Source organism: Amphiprion ocellaris, chromosome 3 (assembly GCF_022539595.1).
Source record: "Amphiprion ocellaris isolate individual 3 ecotype Okinawa chromosome 3, ASM2253959v1, whole genome shotgun sequence".
Taxonomy (NCBI): domain Eukaryota; kingdom Metazoa; phylum Chordata; class Actinopteri; family Pomacentridae; genus Amphiprion; species Amphiprion ocellaris.
Genome location: NC_072768.1, coordinates 29,242,861 through 29,256,136, shown reverse-complemented (window position 1 = coordinate 29,256,136; position 13,276 = coordinate 29,242,861). Strand labels below are relative to the sequence as shown.

At 38.7% G+C, this 13,276-nt stretch overlaps 1 protein-coding gene across 6 annotated transcripts in view; it reads right to left on the bottom strand.

Annotated features, from left to right (window-relative positions):
* Nucleotides 1-10,218, bottom strand: part of LOC111581999 (A-kinase anchor protein 13-like) — a 119,850-nt gene extending 109,632 nt beyond the window's left edge. For 5 of the 6 annotated variants that reach the window (XM_035957334.2, XM_035957336.2, XM_035957335.2 and 2 more), the window contains exon 1: nucleotides 9,907-10,218. The gene's annotated coding sequence lies outside the window, so the exon portion shown is untranslated. The remainder of the gene's footprint in view (nucleotides 1-9,906) is intronic. The other variant, XM_023290442.3, reaches the window with a different exon arrangement.
* Between the last annotated feature and the right edge of the window lie 3,058 nt (nucleotides 10,219-13,276).

Genomic DNA, 13,276 nt, shown 5'->3' with positions numbered 1-13,276 from the left:
TCACTATGTCATGTCCTGTGGCAAGTGGATCCACCTACCAACAAACGTAACAGTGGAACACTAGAGTCAAAATGGAAAGGTATCCATTCTGTGTGGCATTGTTTGCTTTACCATCCTATATGAGAAAGAAATTTCAAGCACTAATCCCAACCCATAACATTTAACACCAGTATACTGTGTACAGTCTGTGTAAAAGTATCCTGATGTCTTCTATTTTTGCATATTTCTGACACTTAAATGTTCCAGATCATCAAACTAAAGTGTATATTTATTTAATATTAGACAGAGATGACTCACAAAACAGAAAATGTAGTTTTTAAATTGTGATTTATGAAAGGTTATTTTTATTAAAACCTATATCACCCCTGTAAAAAACTAATTACCCCCCTAAACCTAATAACTGGTTGATCCCTTGGCAGCAATAACTGCAGTTTGTTACAGCTTGTCATCAGTCTTTTACATCACCATGGAGGAATTCTGACCCACTCTTCTCTGCAGAATAGTTCTAATTCTGAACGTGGTTTTCGATTAATTGCTCTTTTAAGGCCTTGCCACAGCATCTGAATTAGATTCAGTTCTGGAAGTTGACTGGGCCACCTTTGTTTTGTTCTTATTGAGCCAGTCAGAGGTGGACATGCTTGTGTTCTTTGGGTCATTGTCAGGATGCAAAACCCATTTGTACTTTAGCTTTACGGCATGAACTGATGGTGGATATTCCCCAGGAAGATTGTCTCAGAGATCAGAATTCATGGCATCATAAATAATAAGTAGAATGCAGTATTAGCTTCACACCAGATGCAGTGGACCCATGTCTTCCATAAAGTTCCACCTTTGACTCATTAGTCCACAGGATGTTATCCCAAAAGTCTTGGGGCTCATCCAGAATTTTTTTTGCAAATGCCAGACAAACCGTTCTTTTGCAACCTACTGGATGAGATGTTCATGTGCTCTTGGAGAAATGTTGGTAGGCCAGCTGCTCCTGGGAAGGTTCACCACTCTTCCATAGTTTCTCCATTTGTGGATAATGTTGCTCACTATGGTTCTCTGGAGTCCCAGAGCCTTAGTAATGGCTGGAGCAGATAAGGTTAACGGATCTGCTCAGGGGCTCAGCAGTGACAGCTTGGTGATGCCTGGGCTTGAACACCCAACCTTCCGTTCAGTAACAGTCAGCTGGTTTGGTGTCACTGGGTTTGCTCAGAGACCAAAACCTAAATACACTGATTGTTTAATGGAGAGAGACAAATAAATCAGGACCTGTAGCCTCTGTAGGGCTTAGGGTTGGGTCATATGTTAAAATTTTCCAACTGGCTACCGTCAGTCCAACAATGGCAATTTCCAATTTTTTTGCAAAGATTATTTCATTTTAGAAATACCACCGACTCGCTCTCTCTCCAACACCAGACCCATCTGAAAACGGCTCCTCCACTCCATGCACAGTTAATCAACATGCAGAGAGGAGTAATTGTGGTTGGCTTTTTCTCGTTGAATAGAATCAGTCCAGAGTTCACCAGTGATTGGTATCATGGACACCTCTTCACAAATTCAGTGCAAAAGAAATAATTTAGTCTATCCATTCTTAACACAGCAGTATCAGTATGGGAGACCCAACTTTTCAGTTATGCTATTATAAGCATGTAAGAGCTGAGTTACCTTTCCAGACCAATGGTTCTTTATCGTGGTAGGGAAACCTCTGCTTTAAAACTCAGTGTCTTTACTGGTTCGTAGCTGCTAACTTGCCTTTACTGTCCCGACCAGCTGTACAGTGGTGAGGAGTGGCAGAGAGACGCTGCATAACTTTGCATATGTCCTTTACTGGGGTGTTGAGCATGACATGCAATGCTTAGAAAACTGGTATTCTCAAACTTTATGGCTAATTACAGTAAACCAATTAAACCTCTGTCAGCATGATCTTCACAGTGGCTGTCTAACTTACTTTTCTCACGCAGGCCAATTCCTATTAGTTAACACAATCAATTCAATTCTCAATGAGGCAGATACCCAATATATAAATTCAATTGCCCTATCCTAGTAGGCCTGCTAAATTCATTTCAATCAAATTGCTGAAGAAGGGAGAACCTAAACACAGTGGTCTCCGGACAACTGACCAGAAGTAAAGTACAAAAAATGGGACCTGAAGGGCTGTCCTTTGTGTCAGTAACAAGTTCCAACACGTGGCTATCCATCACCATGCCACCCCAAAGACATCAAAAAATGTATTTTTTGTAAAGTTACCAGTACAGTACAGCAGTTGTATAACTGTTTTCATGAAAATTAATAAAAAGTAATAGACATTAGTTATATGTAATTAGCCAACATAGCACCATACTGGAAGACACTGTTACATTGTAGGAAAAGCTGGACCCGATTCAACATCAATGGGAGCTGTAGAACATCAATGGGAGCTGTAGCTGTTTTGTTTTGTTACTTGTTTGAACTAGAAAGAGTTAAAACTGTAATGCCACAATAAAAGAAAAAAGATTTTAAAAAGCCTTAATGAAAGACTGCACTAAATCAAAGCTAGACTGCACTATGACCTATACACTCACCGAAAAGAGATCATATATACCCCAGCATGTCACTGTCAGCAAGAAGCCTATTTAGGATAAGACTTTATGAACCCCAAAGTACATTTTTGTGCCAGATATTGCTCAGAAAATTTTTCAGTTCAAACAAGGGATTTAGGTATGTGCTTACTGCACATTTGGGCTGCATGAATGTGGCCAAAGTAATCATTAAAATGATTTTGATCAATACTGAGATCATGATTATTCTTTGATTTTATAGACAAAATATTTTCAATGCAATGTTGTTTCCATGTTGTGCTATAGTCCTGTTAATGTACAAATAAAGTCAAATAAGATGTAAAATGATTGAACAATTTACAGATGTTTCTTAAACTCCTTACATGCATGCTACAGAAGAAGCTAGTTAAGCAGCTGTGCATGGAGAAGCCTGTAGTTTCATCTCTGTTACTGCAGCACAAACGAAAAGTGACATAATGCATTCTAATGTCAGATTTGCCCAAGATGAAACCAAGGCATTTTATCTATATGGACTGTTTTCTACGACTGGAGCATTTTAAACATCAGTACTGCAATCCATCGTGTTCACTTAATTGTGGGAAGCTGAAATTGCTGCCATGATTAATACCAAATTACCGTACTTTCCGGACTATAAGCCGCTACTTTTCTCTCACACTTTGAACCCTGTGGATTATACAATGATGCGGCTAATGTATAGATTTTTACAGGCGAGCTTCATGCTGTCAATACATTTAGCCTCGTCACATCAGACCAATAAAATTACCGAACAGGTCACAGTGGACCAATGACACTGTTCGTATTAAATCAAACGCACTCACACTAAATTCTTCAAATCAGTCATTTTGGGTTCATGCACACACTCATCATGGAAAATACACAAAGACATGCATAGGATGCAGCTTTTAAGTTAAAGGCAATCGATCTGCCTTTCGAAGAAAAAAATAAAGCTGCTGCACAAAAGCTTGGCATCAACGAATCAATGGTGAGATGTTGGAGTCGGCAGCGTGAAGAACTGACAGTGCATTTTACTGCCGTGTTACTGCCATGTTACAGGCACTGTGTAAAAGTTAAAGAAAAATCTTGCTGTGTAAATATCTCATGTTACAACGTGGACACCTGCAGCTTATAGACAGGTGCGGCTTATATATGTACAAAATTTTTTTTCTTTTTAAATTTAGTGGGTGCAGCTTATATTCAGGTGAGTTCAACAGTCCGGAAATTACAGTAATTGTGCAGTTCTATTGCACATGCAGACAACCTCAGACAGCATGCAGTGATATACAAAAAATCCTGCTGTCATCTCAGCAGATTGAACCCCCAAGGAGTTCTTCAAGAAGTTAAAATACAATGTGCAGAGCTCAGAAGACATGAGAGCACAGTGAGAGAGAGTATCACTCAAGAGTAAAACATCCAGCACTGGTTAACCCCACATTCCACTGCTGACTGCTGTGTGACAGAGGGAAAGACACAACCACAGGCAATAGAGAAAGGAGAAAACTGCCTGTGTTTCTCAGAGCATTGTGTACTTTTGCCATCGAGGCCCAAGGGATGTGAGATAACAGACAGCTACAGTTGTGAACAAATGTTTAAATACACATGTGAAGACCGTGTATAACATAGCATTCTTGGCTTTCTAATGACTCCACTAACTCTGAATTTTCTATGATGGAATCATTGAAACCCAAAATTTTTTTCTTAAGTAGAATTATTAATACCTCACAGTAAAAACATTAAATAAAAGGTTCTGCTGTTACTGTTTTACACAAAAAAATAAAACAGGAAAAGAAAAAAAACAAAGTAATGGGACTTCTGTTCCCATGTTGTCACATTTTTTTCTCTTCGAAAATTGATAAGATGACTAACTACCAGATCAATGAGCACTTTTGGTAAGAGTAGTAGCATGGTTAAAGTCTGGAAGATACCAGTCCCTATGCTTGTGTTGTTGTCCAGAGTATTCTGTACAGAAAATGTCTCCTATCCTCACCATAGCACTATTTTTTTCCTCACATACATGAATAAGTTTGCCTATTTTTTCACATTCCCAGATTTCTACAGTTGATTTGAAACTGCCACAAAATCCAGCTGAAGAATTCTGTATGCCAGCACAGTTCAGACTGAACAACACAGAAGCCAAGAAAGTACTCAGTCTTTTCTTACCACTTCTGATGTGAAATCAAGAGCAGAGTTTATGTCACTGACCAGTTTTCCCCCTTGGGTAAACATGTGTTAACCAGTGCACCATGACCTGCAGTTAGTCTGTGACCAGACAGGAAGCTGGACAGCAATGGTTTGATGACTGGATCACTACTGGTTTGTGTGCTGGGCTCTACTAGTCACACTACACTGAAAAGGAAGGCTCATGTTGATAAAATCCCTTGATTTCAGCTTAGGTAATATTAGAAGGTAACGTTAGAATGTCTTATTTCAGTCTTTTTCAAAATAATTTAGTCACAGAGCTGTTGCTGCACTGTTCTATCTGTCTGTCTGTCTGTCTGTCTGTCTGTCTGTCTGTCTGTCTGTCTTCCTTCCTTCCTTCCTTCCTTCCTTCCTTTCTCCCTCCCTTCCTCCCTCCCTCTCAGGAACAGGAAAATCTGGTATGAAGTGAACTATGAGTGTGCTGAGCAAGCAGCTGAACTGTACAAAGAGAGAAAAGCAAACAGCTGGAGAGAGAATGAACAGATTAGCACTCTCTCTGTAATCAGCACTCACACATCCACCACACATAGCTGCCTCTGATGTCAGTTCACAACTCTTGATCAGCTCTTCAAAATAAAACATTTGCAAGTGAGCTATGTGGCTTTTAACACTCGCTTTTATAAAGTTATACTAAATTACACTTGGAAGTTTTTGGAGTCTACATATTTTGAAATACACCCACAAATAAAACTGCCATTATTTCAAAGCAATTAACCAATAAATTGATTTTCATCCAGATTTCATTTCTCCCTGTATGGGGCCAAAATAAAACAATATAGTTTGTCAGGGAAAATAAATGGTGTTAGCATTTTATCAGTGTTTTTTGTTTTCTGTTTTGATGTGAAGAGGAGTTTAAGGGGAGGGGCACAGAGTGAAAGTTGTGAGGTGGGGCCTCCATGGATTGGACTTGTTATGTAAAAAGAAAATGTGATTCATCAGACCAGGCCATCTTCTTCCATTGCTCCGTGGTCCAGTTCTGATGCTCGTGTGTCCATTGTTGGAGCTTTAGGCAGTGCACAGGTGTCAGCATGGGCAACCTATCTGGTCTGCAGCTATGCAGCCCCATACGCAACAAACTGCGATGAACTGTGTATTCTGACACCTTTCTATCAGAACCAGCATTAACATTTTCAGCAATCTGAGCACCAGTAGCTTGTCTGTTGGATTGGATCATATGGGTTAGCCAACGCTCCCCACGTGCATCAGTGACCCTTGGCCGCCCATGAGTCTGTCATCGGTTCACTACTGTTCCTTCCTTGGACCACTTTTGATAGATACTGACCACTACAGACCAAGAACATCTGCCTCCCACCTGACCTTCTTTCACCTCCCTCTTCCCCTCATTCTTTCACTCTCCCTCTTTTTCTCCCTCCTTCTGTTCTCCCTCTCTTTCCCCCTCACCACTCTGCTCACTCTCCTGTCTGCATCACTCTCAGCGGCTGTGACTAATCAGCTAATGCAATCACCAGGAACTCCGGACAACTGCAATGCATCACACCCCACTCTTCCCGGGCTCCATAAACCCCGGTTCATGACTCCACTCCCTGCCAGATTATAGCATCAGCATCAGCTTTGCTGTCAGTCCATCAGGTCATGGTTGCAAGTTTTGTAAATTCTCTGGTTGATCTGTTTTTTGATATCTGTTTGCTCTGCCCACAGTTCCGTTGACCGCACTGTCCTGTTCTGCCCAACTCTGCTTGACCTGGACCCCTTCGTCCTGAAGATCACCTGGACCTCCCAGTAATCTGGACCCCACCCCACCCCCCCACACACACCCCACCCCTGAAGAGGACCTGGACCCCCGACCGTTCTGTTTCAGTTCCAACGTTTTCTTTTTTCCATGCCAAACTGTATTTTAAATGACAAACTATACTGTCTATTTTGGATCCATGCCCATGCCCCTAATATTAGATTACTAAAAGATAGTGGGGTAGCACAAACTCAGAGTCACTGTAAATTTCAGTATCTTATTTGTAATTTTGGCCACTGAGTCAAAAAGTAAATTTCATGTATGTGGCTAAAGAAAAGAAAGAGAGACAGAGGGACACCATTGAAAAATGGTGTCCCTCTGTCTCTCCTCATTACTGCAGTTGGTCAACACACTAAAGTTAGCACTACTTTGCAGGAAGTGACTTGCACTTGTCTTTTGACCACAACTTTGAAAGATTGCAATGAAAAGCAAGTCCATTATTTTGTGTGTTTTCCATACAAAGTGGGATATAATTTCAGCATTATGTTGGAGGCAATGCATATATAATTTTTAAACCAGATTACTCTTTGATGCACAGAGAAACAGCTTTGTGCACTGCAGCACTTGTTCCCTCAAAAAGTGACATTGTGCAGATGGGTGGAAAAGATATTATTTTAAAGAAATTGATTTGTCCTCATAGCACGATTACTTTAGTAAGTACAACTATGTAACAAACACTAAAGCTCCGGTTCTACTTTCTTGTGATAAGTCTTAACACACAATAATTGCATTGCATAATAGCCTATCTAGATATTAACATAACTATGCAATGACAAGTTCATCAGTTCCAGGGTAATGAGTGTACCGATGAACACACAGCTTTACATATATTAACTATCATTAATTTTGATCATTTTTTTTTTACCTGTCCACAATTTACAGACAAGTAACTGGTATTGTGAAAAGGGCTTTGCAGTTTTATTTAATATGTGTCACACTTTAACTTAACAAAACAGACTCCCGCACACTGTCATCTAATGCAATGTTTTGGTGCTAGACCTTCATGAGGCAAATAGTCTGATGAAGGTCTAGCACTAAAGTGCAGTGATAATTTTTTATCACAGTAAGCTAGACAGTGTACAGGAGTCTGTTTTGTAACTGCTGGATATGTCCGTCTCTCTCCTACACACCTGCCTCGTGTAACAGATGTACAGTATTACAGATGTAAGAGTTTTCTTGGGTTTAAATCACAACACTTTAACATAACAAATACTTTGAGGGCAATGTACCCCAGAGAAAGGGAATGTAATTGTGGCTCCATTGGCTTATTAATTTTACAGGTTATTTACTGTGGGAACCTTTAGCTCATTTGATGTGTTTATTACTTTGAATTTTGATGGGCCAATTAATGAAGATGATGAATTGTAAATAAAGTCGAAACGTTTTGCTGTTTAATTTTTCATTCAGTAACCTGATATTTAATTTAGATGCTCTTCAAATTCCTAACAAAACCAAGCAAAATTTTATGGTAAATATTAAGCATCAGTGGTAACAAAAAAAAAAAGTTTTATCAGCATAAGGAAAAATGCACATTGTATTTCATTCATTTCAATGATTATTCAGTTATTGGTTGTTCATATGGCTAACTCTTAATTGAGGAAATGGTTTAAAAATGACATCCTTACCATTTACATTCCAAAAACACCCAAACAGACAAACTTTTGTCTGTTTACTTGATCGATGGACATCACCATGACAACACCCCCAGGCTAGGATTCTGTGTTCAAAGACAATCTGAACAGTTCTTCAGCTCAGAACAAAGCATGAAGCTGTGATTTCACTGGCGAAATCAGGAGAAAACTGTACTTTTTATAATGCTGAACCTGTAAATATGTGGTGGGTTCATACCATCAAAAGAAGCACTACAGGGGCTTAACTCAGTGGACTAACTCCTCACACTGACCGATGTCTCATTTAGTGCTAGATTAAATGATCCAACCTGTGACAACAACACCCACACACTGAATCCATAGAAATTTCAGCTGGCCCTGGTCAGATGAAGAAACAAACTCCTACTGGAACCTGGCAGATTTCAAACACACTGCAGCTGATATCAGGATGAGTTTACAACAACAGAGAACTTGACGTTTTTGTTTTGTTTTTTGTTTTTTAAATTTACTCTTACTCCAACCTTACTTCTGACAAATAGAAAAAAGGAACATTGAACAGGCAACTAATTTCAGTAAATTTATACCGTTACCTGATCATTCATTCTGCTGTCTCTGACCCATATTGCTTGGCATCAAATCAAAGTCATCTACTCCAAACTACAGCTCAATCAGTTACAATTCCACATAATTCTTTAAGATGTCAAGAGAACCAACACTTTGGTTCCAAAATTCCAAAAAAAGTGACAGTCCTGATTTGATTTTTGGTAACTGCAGTGATGGTATCTTGACTCTCCTAAACAGCGGACAATACCAACCAACAGTGGCAGCCAACAGGTCTGCTGCGAGGAAACAAGCAAGTCTTGATGGATTTTTAACTATTAACTTCCACAAGTTAATTTTGCATTACACATTGTTAATTACCGCATGCCTAAAACAACCTACATCTATATTCCAAAGCTGTTTGCTACGTAAAAGCCATATAGTCACAGTGCAAATTAGAATTGGAATAGTCGATTAAACCTTAGAAGCACGAATGATTGGACCCTACACTCTCCCATAAGTGGGTCAAAAATGACCTGTATATTATTCAATGTTTTTTTATTTTGTCATTTTGGTTATGAATAATCATTTGTATTATTGTTTGTATTGTAATTTTTTGCACATAAGAATGATTTCATGTTTGAAATATGTTTGTTTCCCTATAACAGATTTTGAATGTTTTGATAATTGAAAAAGAAGATTACACAAAACAGCAATAGGAGAATGGCAACATTCATTTTGTAGACATTTTTCCACTCTTTCCCTCCAGCTGTTGCTGCTCTCCTCACTCCAAGTTTGTGCACTGCATCACCTAGTATGATTGGGTCGTGATACAAATATTACAATTTCTTTGAAAGTATAAAGTGTAACTTAAAAATGTAAATGAAATGATATCAAAAAATGTTTTTGAGGAATAGCTGGAATATGAAATAATAACAACTTTTCATTCCAAAGATATTGCAAGAAAGCGACCTCATTTTTGATCCACTTATACACCTAAGGGTTAAATAATCGATAGACTATTCGACCATAATAGCTCATAGCTTGCGGCTCTACTGCAAACACACAGTGAGTTGGTGTGGGAATCCGTGGTGCCTGTATTATCTGACAGTGAAGCAGACAACAGCTCAGGAACAGTTTTGACTCTCCAAAGCCGCAGCGACGCGGAGCTGCAAAAGTTGTCGAGAGAACAAAAGCAGGAAGGAAGCAGAAGAAGAAGGGCTGAGAGTCTGAGCTGTGAAAACACGCTGCTCCTGCTGCTTCTTACCTTAGTGCAGTTGTGTTTTGACACAAATCGCGGCCTTCTTCTCCGGTTTCCACTCGAGTCTCTCACCGAGTCTCGTCTAAGCTTCTCTCACTCCGACACACACCAGCCTGAATCCAGACTCCATTAGAGGCACTGCGCTGCTCCACGGGCTGAGACGCAGCTCCTCCTGTCAAGCTCCACACCAAGGACACTCCACAATTCCGGTGCAGTGCCAAAATGATCGTCTGCCCCAAACGGATTACATGCACAGCTGCTTTTATCCGGAAAAACTGTCCGAAAGAAATCACCCGTTTTTCCTCAGGCTTAGCCTCCTCTGCGCCCTACACGATAAACAACCCGGTAACAGGCTGCCCCACCCATCAAATTTCAAATAACTCATGTCCAAAATAAATATAAGGCATAAAAAAAACCTAGGAGGAAACCATGTTCGAAAATTTCTTAAAATACCAAATAAGTCTAGAGTTCCCCCTAAAAAACATTTTTCTCGTGAGCCCCCAGCCCCCCATGACCAAACTGAATCTCAGATATAACACTTAAAATGAAATTTAAATCTCCTTTTTGTTACATTTTTTCATTCTTGTCTCTTGTAATTGTGGGAACATTTTTTTTTAAAATCTACAAGTGTTTCTCACATGTTACCATAGCCTTTTTAGCTGGTAGTAGAAGGAAACTGTGAATCACATGATACACTGGAATTGACATCATCTAACAGTTTTCCAAAAGAATTGGTAGAACAAAGCAATGTCCTCCCTTCTATTTTTCATATTTTCATAACATTGTCAGCCTTGACTGAATATCTCACTCTACCTCATATTATCAGTATAAGACACATTCTTTTTCCTGTTTGCCCTCTTAGTCAGGAGTAACAGCTAGCTAAATAGCTAGCTTTTGGGTGCCCAGATAGCTCAACTGGTTGAGCGGGCGACGCATAAACGGGCTATAGTCCCCGACAGTGGCCTGGGGTTGGATCCAGCTCATGGCCCTTTGCTGTCCTTTGCTTTGCCTCATTCTTCTTCCTGACTTTCCTGTCTGCCTTTCAACTTAACCTGTCAGAAATTACCAAAAAAACAACTAGCTTCTACTCCTGAGAAAAAGCTAACATTAGCATGGATTAGCAACCCTGTTACTGTGAATAGAGTAGGGATAACAAATAAAACATGGAATAGAAATGTTAACATTATTGTGTAAACTGAGCCAATCATGATAGTTTATTACCGATTATTGATGAATATGTAGCACAGAATTGTAAAAGAAGGTCTATTTTTTCAAAAATTTTTATGTCCAAATGTCATCCAATTCTGGAATGACACTTGAACCCCCTGCTACTTTATACCCTGGGGACTGAAATAGCCAAGCCCAGAATACACCCTTCCAGGCTAAAATACATCCCATGTAATATGAGATTACATCAGTCAAATAAATTTTATCTTAATTTAAGCACAAATTAATGAAATTAAATCAGACATTTTAAGCAAAATATACTATGAGAATTGTGCTGATGTCATGGTATATTTATGGAGCACAAATCAAGCCAATAGTAATTTAAGCACAATACAAAGGTAAAATGAACAGATATTGTACTGAAATCAGTTATACAGTAACAATTGAAATTAACAACAGCCAATGTTCATCTTCTTTGATTATGATTTTCATACAGCATAATTTTATCTTAGCATGCAATTTAGTTTTTCCTTTGATTTGAACTTTTTTCAATTTCAATTGGTTTAAAACCATTCTAGTTATGTTCGTTCATAATGATTTGCCTAGCATACCTATATACCTGGGGTATACTTTGGCCTGGTCCAGTTTATACCTGGGTGTACTTTGGCCAGGGGGTTAATCTGGCCTCTTACACCGGTTCTTTCTAACAGATGAAATATCTTTAAAAGACTGTTTCAACCTGCAAAAAAAAAATGATTGCTGTCCTTACACTGTGATGAAAAGTTATTAGTGCATCAAAATCCTTGACTTCATTCATGAAGGTTACATTTTGAAGATTATCACTCATAGGACAATTTTAGAAGAGATTATTCATGATTCAAGGTGTTTATTTGTCAAGCTCATGCAGCAAGCACAGTGAAATCCAAGGTGACTGTTTCAGAAGACATGATGAAAAACAAATTGCTTTATACATAAGTAAAACCCATTGTTAATTGTGTTAAAGAATAAATCAGAATAGTTGACATAACAAACACATGCACTCTGAACATCAGAAGAAAAAATACTACAGTATCACCCATACTCATCCTATTGCCATGCCTGGTTACACTGTGAATTTGAAACATTTCTTTGGTCAAAATGATTCAGTTACATGGATCGTTAAATTTGCACAAAGACACATTTCTGCTGTGACTGCAGACATAAAGTTCTGTGTATTTGCACATTATGACTGGTCCAGACAAAAGCAGCTACAGATGTATAGATGTGTAATACAAAGGTACAAATGTCTATTTCCATATATAGCTTACTTACATTTCTGTACATATATTTTTATTGATATACAAGATGTACAAGTTATGTCTTTGCACACTTTGCCTTTTACACAGTGCATATTTGTTATACAAATATATGACACGTTTTATTAACTCACTCTGTTTTTCAATGTGTTTTAATAATTCTGTAGTTTTTGAGTCAAAATGTTATGTTTAGTGTTGGATATGGATTCTTGACTGTGACTGTAGCTGCTGTAACAAAGCAATTTCCTGCAAAGGATCAATGATGTATTTATCTATCCAGAAACTGAGCAATAAAGCTGACAATCAGTTTTTGGCAGATGACCTTTTTTGGCATGTCACCTGTTGTGAAAATGTTCATTACATATCCCTGCTTAATAACAAAGTTGTTACACACTCTGACAAAGGCCAAAGCCAAGGCCCTTTCACAGTAAAACATTAACACTGCGAGCTGTGATGTTTTGCCAAGCTTTATTTTGAAGGGGACATGATCATACTCCTGGTATTATTCTGTTGAACTGTTGATCACAGGCCTCAATGAGGTGTGGAGTTAACATATTTTGTTGTGGCTTAAAGTTTCACGCTGGGTGAGTTATTTTTCACTTATGGGTTCACCTGATTTCAAATGGGTAAACAGCTTACAAGAAGTATACCGGTGATTCTCTGTTTATAGTCTTGTAAATGAGATCATTTGTGGATGCGTTCTCCAAATGGATTTAGTGGTTACTGTAAGAAAAGATGACCCCTTGTGGTACAAGAGAAAAAATACATCTTAAAGCAAAGTAACACAAGGTCTGCTGGAAGGAACGCATTCAATATTTGACAGTATTTTCAAATGTACAGAGACTTTCTTTTTACAGTCCAGATGATTGGCGCCGAACTTTGAGTATTATGTCCTCTTTCTCTTAAAAGCATAA